The sequence below is a fragment of the Panthera pardus genome, unplaced genomic scaffold (genome assembly GCF_024362965.1).
Source record: "Panthera pardus isolate Hobbes unplaced genomic scaffold, ASM2436296v1 HiC_scaffold_13, whole genome shotgun sequence".
Classification (NCBI taxonomy): Eukaryota; Metazoa; Chordata; class Mammalia; order Carnivora; family Felidae; genus Panthera; species Panthera pardus.
In genome coordinates this window covers 58,852,942-58,865,539 of record NW_026526688.1, presented here as the reverse complement: position 1 = coordinate 58,865,539, position 12,598 = coordinate 58,852,942, and the positions used below count along the sequence as shown (strand labels likewise).

The 12,598-nt window shown below is 41.7% G+C and overlaps 1 long non-coding RNA gene across 1 annotated transcript in view; it reads left to right on the top strand.

Moving 5' to 3' along the window:
• Positions 1 to 1,784: 1,784 nt before the first annotated feature.
• The window catches only part of LOC109262428 (uncharacterized), a 203,686-nt gene continuing 192,872 nt past the window's right edge, over positions 1,785 to 12,598 (top strand). The window contains exon 1 of the long non-coding RNA XR_002077777.2: positions 1,785 to 1,907. This is a non-coding gene — a long non-coding RNA (uncharacterized LOC109262428). The remainder of the gene's footprint in view (positions 1,908 to 12,598) is intronic.

Sequence of the window (12,598 nt, the reverse complement as noted above, 5' to 3'; positions counted from 1 at the left end):
GAAAATGGCGCAGATGGCCTTGCTAAATGCTGGGCTGTCACAAACTTTCAATTTGTTAAAAAAAAAAAAATGCAGTATCTGCAAGTGCAATAAAGCAAAGGGCAATAAAATGAGGTAAGCTTGTACTTTAATTTCTAAGTGCTCTTTTTATTTTCTGTTCTTTTTATAGCATCATGTTCTTTTTTTTTTTTAATGGATGTAGTGCCTCTTAAGTCTGAAGACATAAATTATAGAGTTTTTAAAATGTTTTCTACATAACCCTGCATTGATGTTGATTCTTTTCAGTCTTTTTTCGGTTGGTTGTTTATATGTGGCTTCTCTGTCCTTTATGCAAGAGACATTTCTCAGCTGTGTGGTGGTCCTTGGTGTCAATTCATATATAAAAGCCCTGCTCTACAAAGGTGCTTTGGGGACACGGGCAAGGGCTTGTCATCTGCTGAGCAAATTGTAAGATGATGGGGCAAGGGCCCACTTATTTGTCTTCTTCCTGAGAGTAACCTTCTCATTACTTGCTTGGGGGATTTACCAGTTTTCTTGGAGCCCAAAGGGGAAAGGAGGCTGGAAATCTTGATAATTTCTGTATATATACCTTCACCTAAACCTCTATTCCATATGGTATCTTTGTTTTCAGCTGTGGCTGGTATCCCTGAATCATGGTCCTTCAGGTTTGATATCTCAGAAAAGAAATAATTCTGCAGGTTCCAGGTTGGGAATGTGCAAGTGGAGAATGTTTCCCTGACCTTGTCTGGTGTGGTGGGGAATCTAGGAATCTAATTGCCTCCAGGACTTTTAACCTTCTCTTTTCAGCTCACACCATCTGGGATATCTGCTGCTTTCAATTCCTGAGCCTTTGTGAGGTTTTGCAGTGTCAATTAGGTTGCTTCCAGGCCTTGCCTCTGAAAACACTTGGGTTTCATTTTCCTCTGGGCTGTATGAGTCTTCATCAGTCCATCTGTTTAGTGCTGTATTAATTTCCTAGGGCTGTCATAATAAATTACCACAAACTGGGTGGCTTAAACCAATGGAAATTTATTCTCTCACAGTTTTGGATGCTAGAGATCTGAAATCAAGGTACCAGAAGGGCACCTGGAGGGCTCAGTCGGTTAAGCCTCCAACTTTGGCTCAGGTCATGATCTCATGGTTTGTGAGTTCAAGCCCACCTTGGGCACTGTGCTGACAGCTCAGAGCCTGGAGCCTGCTTCAGATTATGTGTCTCCCTCTCTCTTTGCCCCTCTCCTGCTCATATTCTGTCTGTCTGTCTGTCTCTCTCTCTCAAAAATAAAAAAACATTAAAAAAAGGGGGGGTATCAGAAGGTTGGTTTCTCCTGGGGACTCTGTGGGCTCCATGACTCCCTCTCAGCTTCTGGTGGTTGCTGCCAGTACTGGGCATTCCTTGGCTTGTACATGCATCACCCCAGTCTCTGCCTCCATCAGCACATGGTGTTCTCCCAGGGCCCAAATATCCCTCTTTTTAATAAGGACACGTTATTACATTAGGGTCCACTCTAATGGGTGCCTAAATGGGATGTCTCCCTATCGGATGGGTGCCCCAAATGTAGGGCAATGATCGATTGGGTGGAAGCCAGTGGTGGGGGAGGTGAAAGAATTCACCCAAGGCAGAACAAAGGAGGAGGTAGAAGTTTATTTGAATATACCACAAGGGAGTGACAGGCAGGACAGCAGGGGAGAGACTGTTGCAACAACAGCAGGGGAGAGACAACAGTGGGAGGGGGCTACTTTAAAACACACACACACCTTTTTTTTTTTTTTTCAGAGAGAGAGAGAGAGCACGAGAGTAACATGGGTCAATCCCATGACCCTGGGATCATGACCTGAGCTGAAATCAAGAGTTGGATGCTCAACCGACTGAGACACCCAAGAGCCCTTTAAGGAGAGAGGGTGAGGAGGTATGGTCATGTATGGAATAGTTCCTTTTTTGGTAACTGTGCCTAGTTGTCAATAGCCCATTGGTCAGTTGGGACCTATGGATATTTCAGGTTGGGTCCCCTGATGGGCCTGTCTGTATTTAGCCAGGTGGTCACCATAGCCCTTTCTGTATTCCATTGCTCAAGTCTGTTTGCCTAAAAGTGTCTCCCACAATTATAACCTCATTCTATCTTGATCGTATCCGCACAGACCCTATTTCCAAATAAGGTCACCTTCAATGTATGTTTTGTGGGGACACAACTGACACATGTCATTCAGTTTCTAGATTAAAAAAAATTTTTTTAATGTTTATTTTTGAGAGAGACACAGCACAAGTGGGGGAGGGGCAGAGAGCGAGGGAGACAGAATCCGAAGCAGGCTCCAGGCTCTGAGCTGTCAGCACACAGCCTGACATAGAGCTTGAACCCACAAACTGCAAGGTCATGACCTGAGCCAAAGTCAGACGCTTGACCGACTGAGCCACACAGGCATCCCCAGTTTCTAGATGTTTGTGGGCATTTTTCTGTTGTCTCTTTTCCTCTTATCTTTGTTCTTGTGGGTCTATACCTCCTAACTTTTTTTTTCTTTACCTCCTCAGTTTTTTAAGTTTATTTATTTATTTTGGGAGAGACAGAGACAGCATGAGTGGTGGAGGAGTAGAGAGAGAGTGGGAAAGAGACAGAATCCCAAGCCGGCTCCGCACTGTCAGCACAGGGACTGACATGGGGCTCAAACTCACAAACTGAAATCATGACCTGAGCTGAAATCAAGAGTTAGACACTTAACTGAGCGAGCCACTCAGGTACCCTAGTTTATTTATTTATTTTGAGAGAGAGAGCACACATGAGCAGGAGAGAGGCAGAGAGAGAAGAGGGATAGAATCACAAGCTCATAGTGCAGAGCCTGACATGGGGTTTGAACCCAAGAACCTCTAGATCATGACCTGAGCTGAAATCAAGAGTTGGAGGCCGAACCCACTGAGCCACCCTGGCGCCCCTCCTCAGTTTTTGTTTTAGTGAGGTATCATACAAAGAGGAGGAAAGTGGATATTTTTAATATGCTGTGTTAACTAGAGGGTTTATTACTGCTATTTTTAGTTGAATCCTACCAGATTGGCAACTGAAACCCATAAAAATCCACTTACTATGCATACTTTCAAGTTCACAACCAAAACTTTGCCCTGAATAATAGTTCATGTAGGGGCGCCTGGGTGGCTCAGTCGGTTAAGCATCCGACTTCAGCTCAGGTCGCGATCTCGCGGTCCGTGAGTTCGAGCCCCGCGTCGGGCTCTGGGGTGATGGCTTGGAGCCTGCTTCCGATTCTGTGTCTCCCTCTCTCTGTGCCCCTCCCCTGTTCATGCTCTGTCTCTCTCTGTCTCAAAAATAAATAAAAACGTTAAAAAAAATAGTTCATGTAATTTTGGTTTTTTTTTTTTTAATGGTTAAGATAATTTTGCAACCATTTTTGATAGAATGTAAATGAAGTTTCTATTTTAATTCAACGTTTGAAATTTAGTGTCTTTCATTCAGTTTGCACATTTATTCCACAATAATTTTATGGAACTGATTTTACCAAATTTGGTGTACTTCTTTAAAGTATCAGTGTTCACCATCCTGAAACAAAGCAATTATTGATAAAAGTTTTCAATTATCATCAAGTATTTTATTTATACAGGCACAGATATAGCAATTTTTGACTTTTTGACAGAATTCAGTGAGATTTAGCGTATCAAATTGTTATATAATAATGTAGTATTTACCATACACTGGTACTTTTCTTTATGCTTTACATGTATTGACTGATTTAATCTTCATGTCAATCCTTGCTAGGACAGCTAAGATTCAGAGAGGTCAAATGGGTTGTTCAAGTTCACACAGCAAGCATGGAGGTGGAATTCAAAGCCAAGTAGTTTGACAGTCCAGAGTGCTCTCAACACTATGTAATATTGGCTCTGTAGCAATCAGTGGGATTTAGACAGCTACGTAATTGCACTGAATGAGATCTATAGTTCAGAGAAACACTTGTGTTTTTAAAAATTCTATATGAATTAACATAGGAAATTCATATGTAAAGGATGCATCTTTTTGGATATAGCCTTTGAACATCCCCTTATCAGGAGGGTGAACAGAGCTTTGGGTCCCTTTTTTTCCAAAAAAGAGGAAATGAGGCTATACAACAATTAATTATTTTCAGCTGCCTTCTTTAAGTTGGTTGACAGATTTCTTTGTCACTACTTGGGGGAAAATAACTTTCTTGCTTCCCAGGATGTGGGAGGAGGTCCTGAAAGGACGTGACCTCTGTTTGACTCTCAGGCTAGAGCTGGGCAATCAGAGGCTCCTCATCCTTTCCTCTGTCCTTGGAGTGTGCATTATGCTTGCCTTTCCACACTAGCAGCTGCACCAAGGACATAGCCTTAAGATAGTAATGTGGTGTTGAGACCATCTGGATGTGTATGTGACTAAGCCCATATAAGGTCTCTCTATAAACTTCAAGATTCTGGCAAGCAGTTGCAGAGATCTGCTTGTCTTGCAGCCATCCAAGACAAGCCTCATGTGTGAGTTCCCTTGCTTATTAAACCTGCCACCTACCAATTGAGTGGTTGTGGTGCACTCTGACTGGATGGGGGCTCGGGGCACGGGTGGTGAAAAGATCTGCCTGAGGCAGAACAAAAGAGACAGAAGTTTATCGAATACACGGCAAGGGAGCAGTGGGCAGGACAGCAAAGGAGAGACTGCCATGAGGCGATGGTGAGGGTCTATAGTTATAGGGTGGAGTGAGGAAGTATGGGAAGCTATGGAATTTTCCCTTCTTTTGGTAATCTTGGGAACTGTGCCTGGGTGTAAGTAGCCCATTGGTTAGAGCCTATGGACATTTCCAGGTGGGTCACTTACTAAGCCTGTTTGCATTCAGCTTGGTGGTCACTGTGGGTCCTTTTGCCTGGCTCAAGTTTCCATTGCTCAAGCCTGTTGCCTAAAAGCAGCCTCTACAGTAGTCTGTCTCTTATTATTTTTAAAAATGTTTTTAAATTTATTTGGGGGGAGGGGCAGGGAGAGAGAGGGAGAGAGAGAATCCCAAGAAGGCACCATGCTGTCAGCACAGAGCCTGACATAGGGCTGTATCTCACAACTGTGAGATCATGACCTGAGCCGAAATCAAGAATCGGATGCTCAACCGACTAAGCCTTCCAGGTGCCCCTGCCTCTTATTTTTAAGAAATAAAAGTGTGTTAGTGAGACAAAGCCAAGTTTCCCTCAGATTAAGCTACAATATGTCCATAGATTTGTATAAGATTGCTGACCTTGCTGGGGGAGAAAATTATATCTATTTGGATTATTTTTCTTTTTTTGCCAAATCGGGGTGATGTAATTATCATCACCATACCTTAAAACAGATGTTTTATTGTTGGTGTTGGTGCTGGTGGGCTTCTGTAGAAAAATCCTCTATATGAAGAAAGAAGTGATTGGTGATTGCTAGTGATGTGGAAAATGCTGGGGTTTGGAGCCTATGCCCAGGAAAGAATTCTTGAGACATATTTGGTGCAAAAAGGTGGTTTTATTAAAGCATGGGCACAGGACCTGTGGGCAGAAAGAGCTGCCCTGAGATTGTGAGATTGCAAGGAGTGACTGATTACTCACTTGGGAGTTGGGGAGGTAAAGGCCAGGGGGGAAGTTTCAAAAAGGACTTTCATATGCTGAAGAAGATTCACAGGAACCTGGAGGCTTAGCTATTGTCAAGCTAAGGTTGTTTTTCCTTCTAGCAAAAAGCATTAAGACAGTAGGGAGTTTCTGGAGGAATGAATATATATATTTACATATACTCTGCCAGCCTCAAGTATTTGTCATTGGGCTGCAGGTTATAAGTAAATTTAATTTTATGTACATTTCCTTCTGCCTTTGTTTCCCACATCAGGCAGGACCTTTGATTTTCCCTTAAATAACTCATACACATACACACACACACACACACACACACACACACACACACACACACACACACATATATTTAGTGAGAAATGTTTGTAAAAGAAGGTACATGGACATGGCTCTGTAGGATTCTAAAGAATGACAATTCACATACGGGCTACCAGAATTATAGAGTGACAAGTAAAATAAATGTCAAGATGGCATAGTTCCAGGTTCTAAAACCAAATAAAATGATAAAAAAAAGACAAGGATCCTAACTACAATACAGTTTGAGAAAACACACACACACTGCTGCAGTAGTCACAATGAAATGTAGAACTCTTCTACAGCCAGAAGTTGCTGGGTTTAGGTTGTAGGCTATTAGTGATGAGGTTTTGGGGTGATGGTGGGGGTTCATGAGGTTTGGGGCTGATGGCCAAGAAAGAATTCTTGAAGATGTCTTTGATGCAAAAAAGGTGATTTTATTAAAGCACAGGGACAGGACCAGTGGGCAGAAAGAGCTGTGCTGGAGTTGTGAAGAATGACTGGTTATATAACATGGAGTTGGGGAGGTAAAGACAAAAGGAAGGCCTCCAAAAGGACTTTGATATGCCAAAGACGATTCCTAGGATACCTGAGGTCTTGCTGTTGTCAAGCTAAGGTTGTTTTCCCTCTAGTAAGGAATTAACATTAAGACAGTAGGGGTTTCCTGAAGAAATGTTATACTCCACATTTGCCTCAAGTATTTGTCTATGGGATGCAGGTTATAAGGAAATTTATTTCTACCTGCCATTTCCTTCTTGCCTTTGGTCACTATGGAGGGGTGATGATGTTGGGGCTCTAGGAAACTGAATCTACAGGTTTCTGAAGATTAGGCTATTGATAAGATTGCCTTTTCTTGTAACTTACTAAGATATTTGTAAACTGATGGATATTCGTGTACTGTAGGACTGTGATCTGTATCACTTAACCATTTGTTTTCTTTCCTTTCCTTTGTTCTTGGGCAGCCAGGAGGGCCTGAGGGATATCACACACATCCCACAAGGGAGTGGGGTGGTGTGAGGTGCTGGGGCATGGGGGGGAGGGGTGGTAATACTAGCTTGTATTTTGCGCTCAGCCTGCCTTATGGTCCCTCGTCATTAGTGAAACATGGATTAATAAAAGAATATGTAATCAAGCCTTCCCATGTATTCTTTAAGAGTGACTGATGCTATCATTCAGCTAACTTTAAGCTCCTGATGAAAGAAATTTTTAAAAAGTATTAAATAATAAATTTTTACATGCTTTCAAGACCACAGATGTCATCTAGCTTCTTAAATAAACACTTCTTGCTGCATTTGTTATGAGAGCTGCTGCAAATTAAAGACAAGACAGGATGCCACTTGGATCACAGGTCTTGGGACACAGCCATAGTCGGCACTGAAGCAGTATTCAGGGCATGACAACCACATAAAGTGGCACAGATGTAAGAATTACATCCTTAGACAAATCAATTCATAGGGCTCCGAATGGGGGAAATCATTCATCCTAGCAATCAAGGATGAGATGAATCCTGGTGACTAAGGCCATTGCCCACCTCTGGAGAATGACACCAGCTTTGAGAAGGCCCGGAGCCCATAGGGCATTCAGATACCCAGCCTATCCTATAAAAAGGACTCCTTTCAGGAACTATTGATCATTGAAGACCCAGTTAGGGACATCCAGATCTGGAGGAAATGGAGAGATGGGAAAGGATAATTTTTGTCTAAATTGCCAGATTACAACGCAGCAGAAGCTTCAGGCAGAGCTGATCCCAGGCGGCTGCTACACTGATGGGCTGCAGATGAGCTGTTACATTAACCTTTGACACCACACACAATCCTCTCTGTGACCACTTGACCCTGGCAAACTACCTGACTAATCAGTAACCAAACTCTGGTCTGCCTGACTATGCTTAATGGACATCAGTAGCCCTGAGACTGTGTAGCCTTTAGTTAGCACTAGGTGGATGATCCAAACACATCTTAAAAAGCCTTCAAAGGGTCCCAGATCTTCACATATACACTGGATGAAACTGATTCACCAATCCAATTTTTATATCTTGGAATCTAGTTACTAGAACAAACAAGCACTCAATATTTGCTCACTAAATATTAGTTGAGTGGCTGATCTGCATTAGTATTCAGAATAGCAATCACCATTATTAAATAGTTACTCATCCTTCCTTTCCTCCTTTCCTCATTTATTTGTTTGAAACATTTATTAAGCAGCAGTTATGTGTCAGGGCTATGTTAGGCACCGGGGAAACCAAGATAATGCAATTGCTCTGTTCCAGGAGCTCACAGTCTACTGAAGAGTCCTGTAGACATCATGTAGTCAGCATTCCTGATATTCACATCAAAGAGGTATAAAAAATATGTAAGTCATTATCATACCCCAGTCTTCCAGACACCCTGCTCCAGATCAGTCTCCTTAAAATAATGACTCCAACCATTTTATTCTTTGAGTATCACAGAGTTGATCAGACCTAAAATTCTGAGCAACTATTGTTACCGTCAGGAAATAGTAAATGACACAACAACAAAGGGCAGTGTTGGAAAAAACAAACTCAGTTGATACCAGTTTACTAGTTGATGTTACAGGGAACTTCACAAGCAGCGGCCAAGATCAAGAATAGGGAAAACAGCCTGGAAATAGGAGGTGGAGCAGTTACTAGAAGGATCCAATCAAATTCTGCCAATAATATCTATCTTGTATAAGGCTGTTCTCTCCTCACCCTCTAAGTTAGTTTTTTCTGAATATAAATTTATAATATACATTAGTTTTAGAAAATTTGAGTAGTGTGAAAAAATAAAAAGATAATTACTATATCCCACCTCTTAGGAGCAAACTCAGCAAATATTTAGTATATTCAGTGTTTTCCTACATGTTTCTTATATTTTTTTACATAATTAAGATATACTACACATACAATTTTTTAACTGCTTAAAAAATTAAGCTTTATAACAAATACTGTTAAAATGATTCATAAATATTTCAATGACTGCATAAATATGCCATTTGACAACATAACTATTCTCTTAGTAGTATGTTTTCACTATTCTAATTTTTCATTACTCTAAATAACTATGGTCAACATCTCAATACTAAAGCTTTAAAATATTTTGGAATATTATCTTTTAAAAATTTTTTTCTTTTTAAAAATTTTTTAAAAATTTATTTATTTATTTTGAGAGAGAGAGAAAACACGAGTGGGGGAGGGGCAGAAAGAGATGGGGACAGAGGATCCAAAGCAGGCTCTGTGCTGACAGAAGCAGTATATGAGAGTGCTCTTTTGAAAATAGCATTGAATATTTTCATTAAAAATAATTTTTGCTAGGGGTGCCTGGGTAGCTCGGTTGGTTGAGCATCCAATTCTTGATTTCAGCTCAGCTCAGGATCTCACCATTGTGGGATTGAGCCCTGTGTCGGGCTCAGCACTGAGTTTTGAGCCTGCTGGGGATTCTCTTCCCACCCCCACCCCCTGCCCTTCCCCTGCTTTCACTCACTGTCTCTCTCTCAAAATAAATAAATAAACATTAAAAAAAATCTTTGTTAATAGTTTTGTATTTCTTTTGAAGTTGAACAGAGATAGGTAGGTATTCACCAAAAGTTTGTGCCCACATTTCCTTACCATTAATGTGTCCTAGGTAGGCGGCAGATATCCAGGCAGGCACTTTACTAACGCTGCATCTGGGTATGGCCAGGTGTTTAACCGTTGCTGATCGAATGTGAATAAAAGAGATGTATGTCATCCAGGCCAGATTTTCTCATGAAGTGTGTGTGCTTTCTCCACTTTTTCTTCCCCCTCGGATAACTGGATAATGAGGCCCTCGGGGATATAACAGAGCCACGATGTAGAAGAAACCTGGATCTGTCAATCATTGCGGGGAGGAAAACCACCTGACAGGGACAGCTAACTTGACTGAACTGCTTCATGAGCAAGAAATAAACTTTTATAATATTGACCCATTAAAATGTCAGCATTGGGGCGACTGGGTGGCTCAGTTGGTTAGACGACCGACTTTGGCTCAGGTCATGATCTCGCAGTTTGTGAGTTCGAGCCCCGCGTCAGGCTCTGTGCTGACAGCTCAGAGCCTGGAGCCTGCTTTAGATTCTGTGTCTCCCCCTCTCTCTACCCCTCCCCTTCTCACACTTTGTGTCTGTCTCTCAATAATAAATAAACATTAAAAAAATTAAAATGTCTGCATTAATTTGTTATGGTAGCTAGCATTGTCCTCTCTTATATGGGTATCCACATAAAAGATTATCAGATATAGAAGGCACCAAGCTCTCCTTTTTATTATTTATTTATTTATTTTTAAATGTTTATTTATTTTGAGTGGGGGAGGCTAGTGGTGGAGGAGCAGAGAGAGAGGGACAGAGAGAATCTGAAGCAGACTCTGCACTGTCAGCACAGAGCCTGACACAGGGCTTGAACTCACAACATGTGAGATCATGACCTGAGCCAAAACCAAGAGTTGGACACTTAACCAGCTGAGCCACACAGGCACCCCTCTTCTTTTTTATTTTTTTTAACTGTAGAAGCCATATATATATATATATGTATATATGTATATATGTATATGTATATATACATACATATACATATATGTATATGTATATACATATGTACATATATATATATATATATGTCATAATGAACATAATGTTTTACTTAAAAATTAAGAATAAAGGGGTGCCTGGGTGGTTCAGTCAGTTAAGCATCCGACTCTTGATCTCAGCTCAGGTCTTAATTTTGGGGTCGCAAGTTCAGGCCCTGTGTTGAGCTCCACACTGGGCATGAAACCTACTTAAAAAAAAATGAAGAATAAAATTGATGTTGAGGCACCTCAGTGGCTCATTTGGTTAAGTGTTGGACTCTTGGTTTCCACTCAGGTCATGATCTTACGGTTCATGGATTTGAGCTCTGCGTCAGGTTCAGGGCTGAGTGTGGAGCCTGCTTAGGCTTCTTTCTCTCCCTCTCTCTCTGCCTCTCCCCTGCTAGTGCTCTCTCTCTCTCTCTCTCAAAATAAGTAAATAAACTTTAAAAAAATTGAATAAGAGGGGCGGCTGGGTGGCTCAGTCAAACTTCCGACTTCAGTCCAGGTCATGATGTTTCAATTTGTGGGTTCAGGCCCCACAAAGAGAGTTCTGTGTCTCCCTCTCTCTGCCCCTCCCCAGCTCGCACTCTGTCTCTCTGTCTCTCTCTCTCTTAAAAGTAAATAAACATTAAAAAAATTTTTTTAATAAAAAAGTAAAAAAATATTTGAAAAAGAATAAAATTGATGTCTCACACCCATTGCATTTTTGTATACCCATCTATCCACCCATCAGTCTGTTAAAATATCATTTAACAGATATTCACTGGGTGTGAGATACTGTGTGAGATACTGTGAATTGGTCTCTGTAAGTTCCTAGACATATCCACAAAACCCCAAAATGATTTAGTCACTGTATACCACCCTACCTAGAATCAGTGGAAGTTCACCCAAGCAGACTTACCAGGAGCTCTTTCCTCAGGAAGGAAGTGAATTTTCATAATTATTCAGTTCATGCACTTTGGTATAGGTTACATCAGGGTTGGAAAGAGGGCGGCCATTGCACATGAGGGAAGTTTATGGGAAGAGGGTTCCACAGGCCGGAATGAACCAGTAATGTACCGGTTATCAGAGTGGTCCATGGAAGCTTTGAGGCAAGAGAGATAAGAAAGCATCATTAGAGAGGTAGCCAAGACTGTGAGATGTGTGCGGAAATTAGATGAGAAGTAGGTCTTGCAGTTGTGTTTCAGGTCCTCAGATACTCAACAGGCAACATAAAAGAAACCTTCTCTGGTCCGTAACAAGGAACACCAATAAATAAGTCAAGTTTAGAACAATATGTTTGTTTTCTATTACTTTCTGGTTTTGAGTTTGTATCTTAATAAATTGAGGTCTGCTGTCTTAGTCTGTTTGGGTTGCTATAACAGAATTTTGCCCTTACCCTGCACCCCCCCTTCCCCCCTACCAACTTATGTCTTTATCATGTGTCATCAACTCAGAAGTCTAAGTCCAAAGTCTCATCTAAATATCTAAATCAGATATGGGTGACACTCAAGATATGACTGATTCATCTTGAGGCAAATTCCTCTCCAGCTGTGAAGTCAAATGTGTTATGCGCTTCCAAAATACAATTAATTACAGGACAGGAATAGGATAAACACATTTCAAAAAGGAGAAATAGGAAAGAAAAGGCTTGAGCAAGTCCAAACTTCAAATGTGAAATTGTTATAACTTAAGGTTTGAAAATAATCTTTGACTCGATGTTCAGCCCTATAGGACCTTTGGGTTGGAGGTTCTGCCTTCCAGACACACAGGAGTGTGGAATTTGCCACGTGGAATTTGAGTCCCCAAAGCTCTGGGTGACCCTGCCTCTACGGTTTGCTTGGCACAGCTTATGTTGTGGTTCTTGTGGATTGGTGCTGTGTGCCTGTGGCTCTCTTGATTGGGACCGCACAGTGGTGACTACCAGTCTGGGGTAATGAGGTAGTATTCACCCTCATGGTTCTGCTGGGCATTGCCCTAGTTTGGGCTCTCTGTGGTGTCTCCACTTCCATTGTGGTTCTTTGCCTGGACCCTGAGGTTCTTGGAGGCATCCTTAGAAATCTAGGAGGAGGCAACCATGTCCCCTAGGCTTTGCTGAGCCCAGCTTATGCTTCACCAGGGCCTGCTGGACCCCAGCCTGGGGTGCAGAGGAATAGGGTGTTGGAGTGGG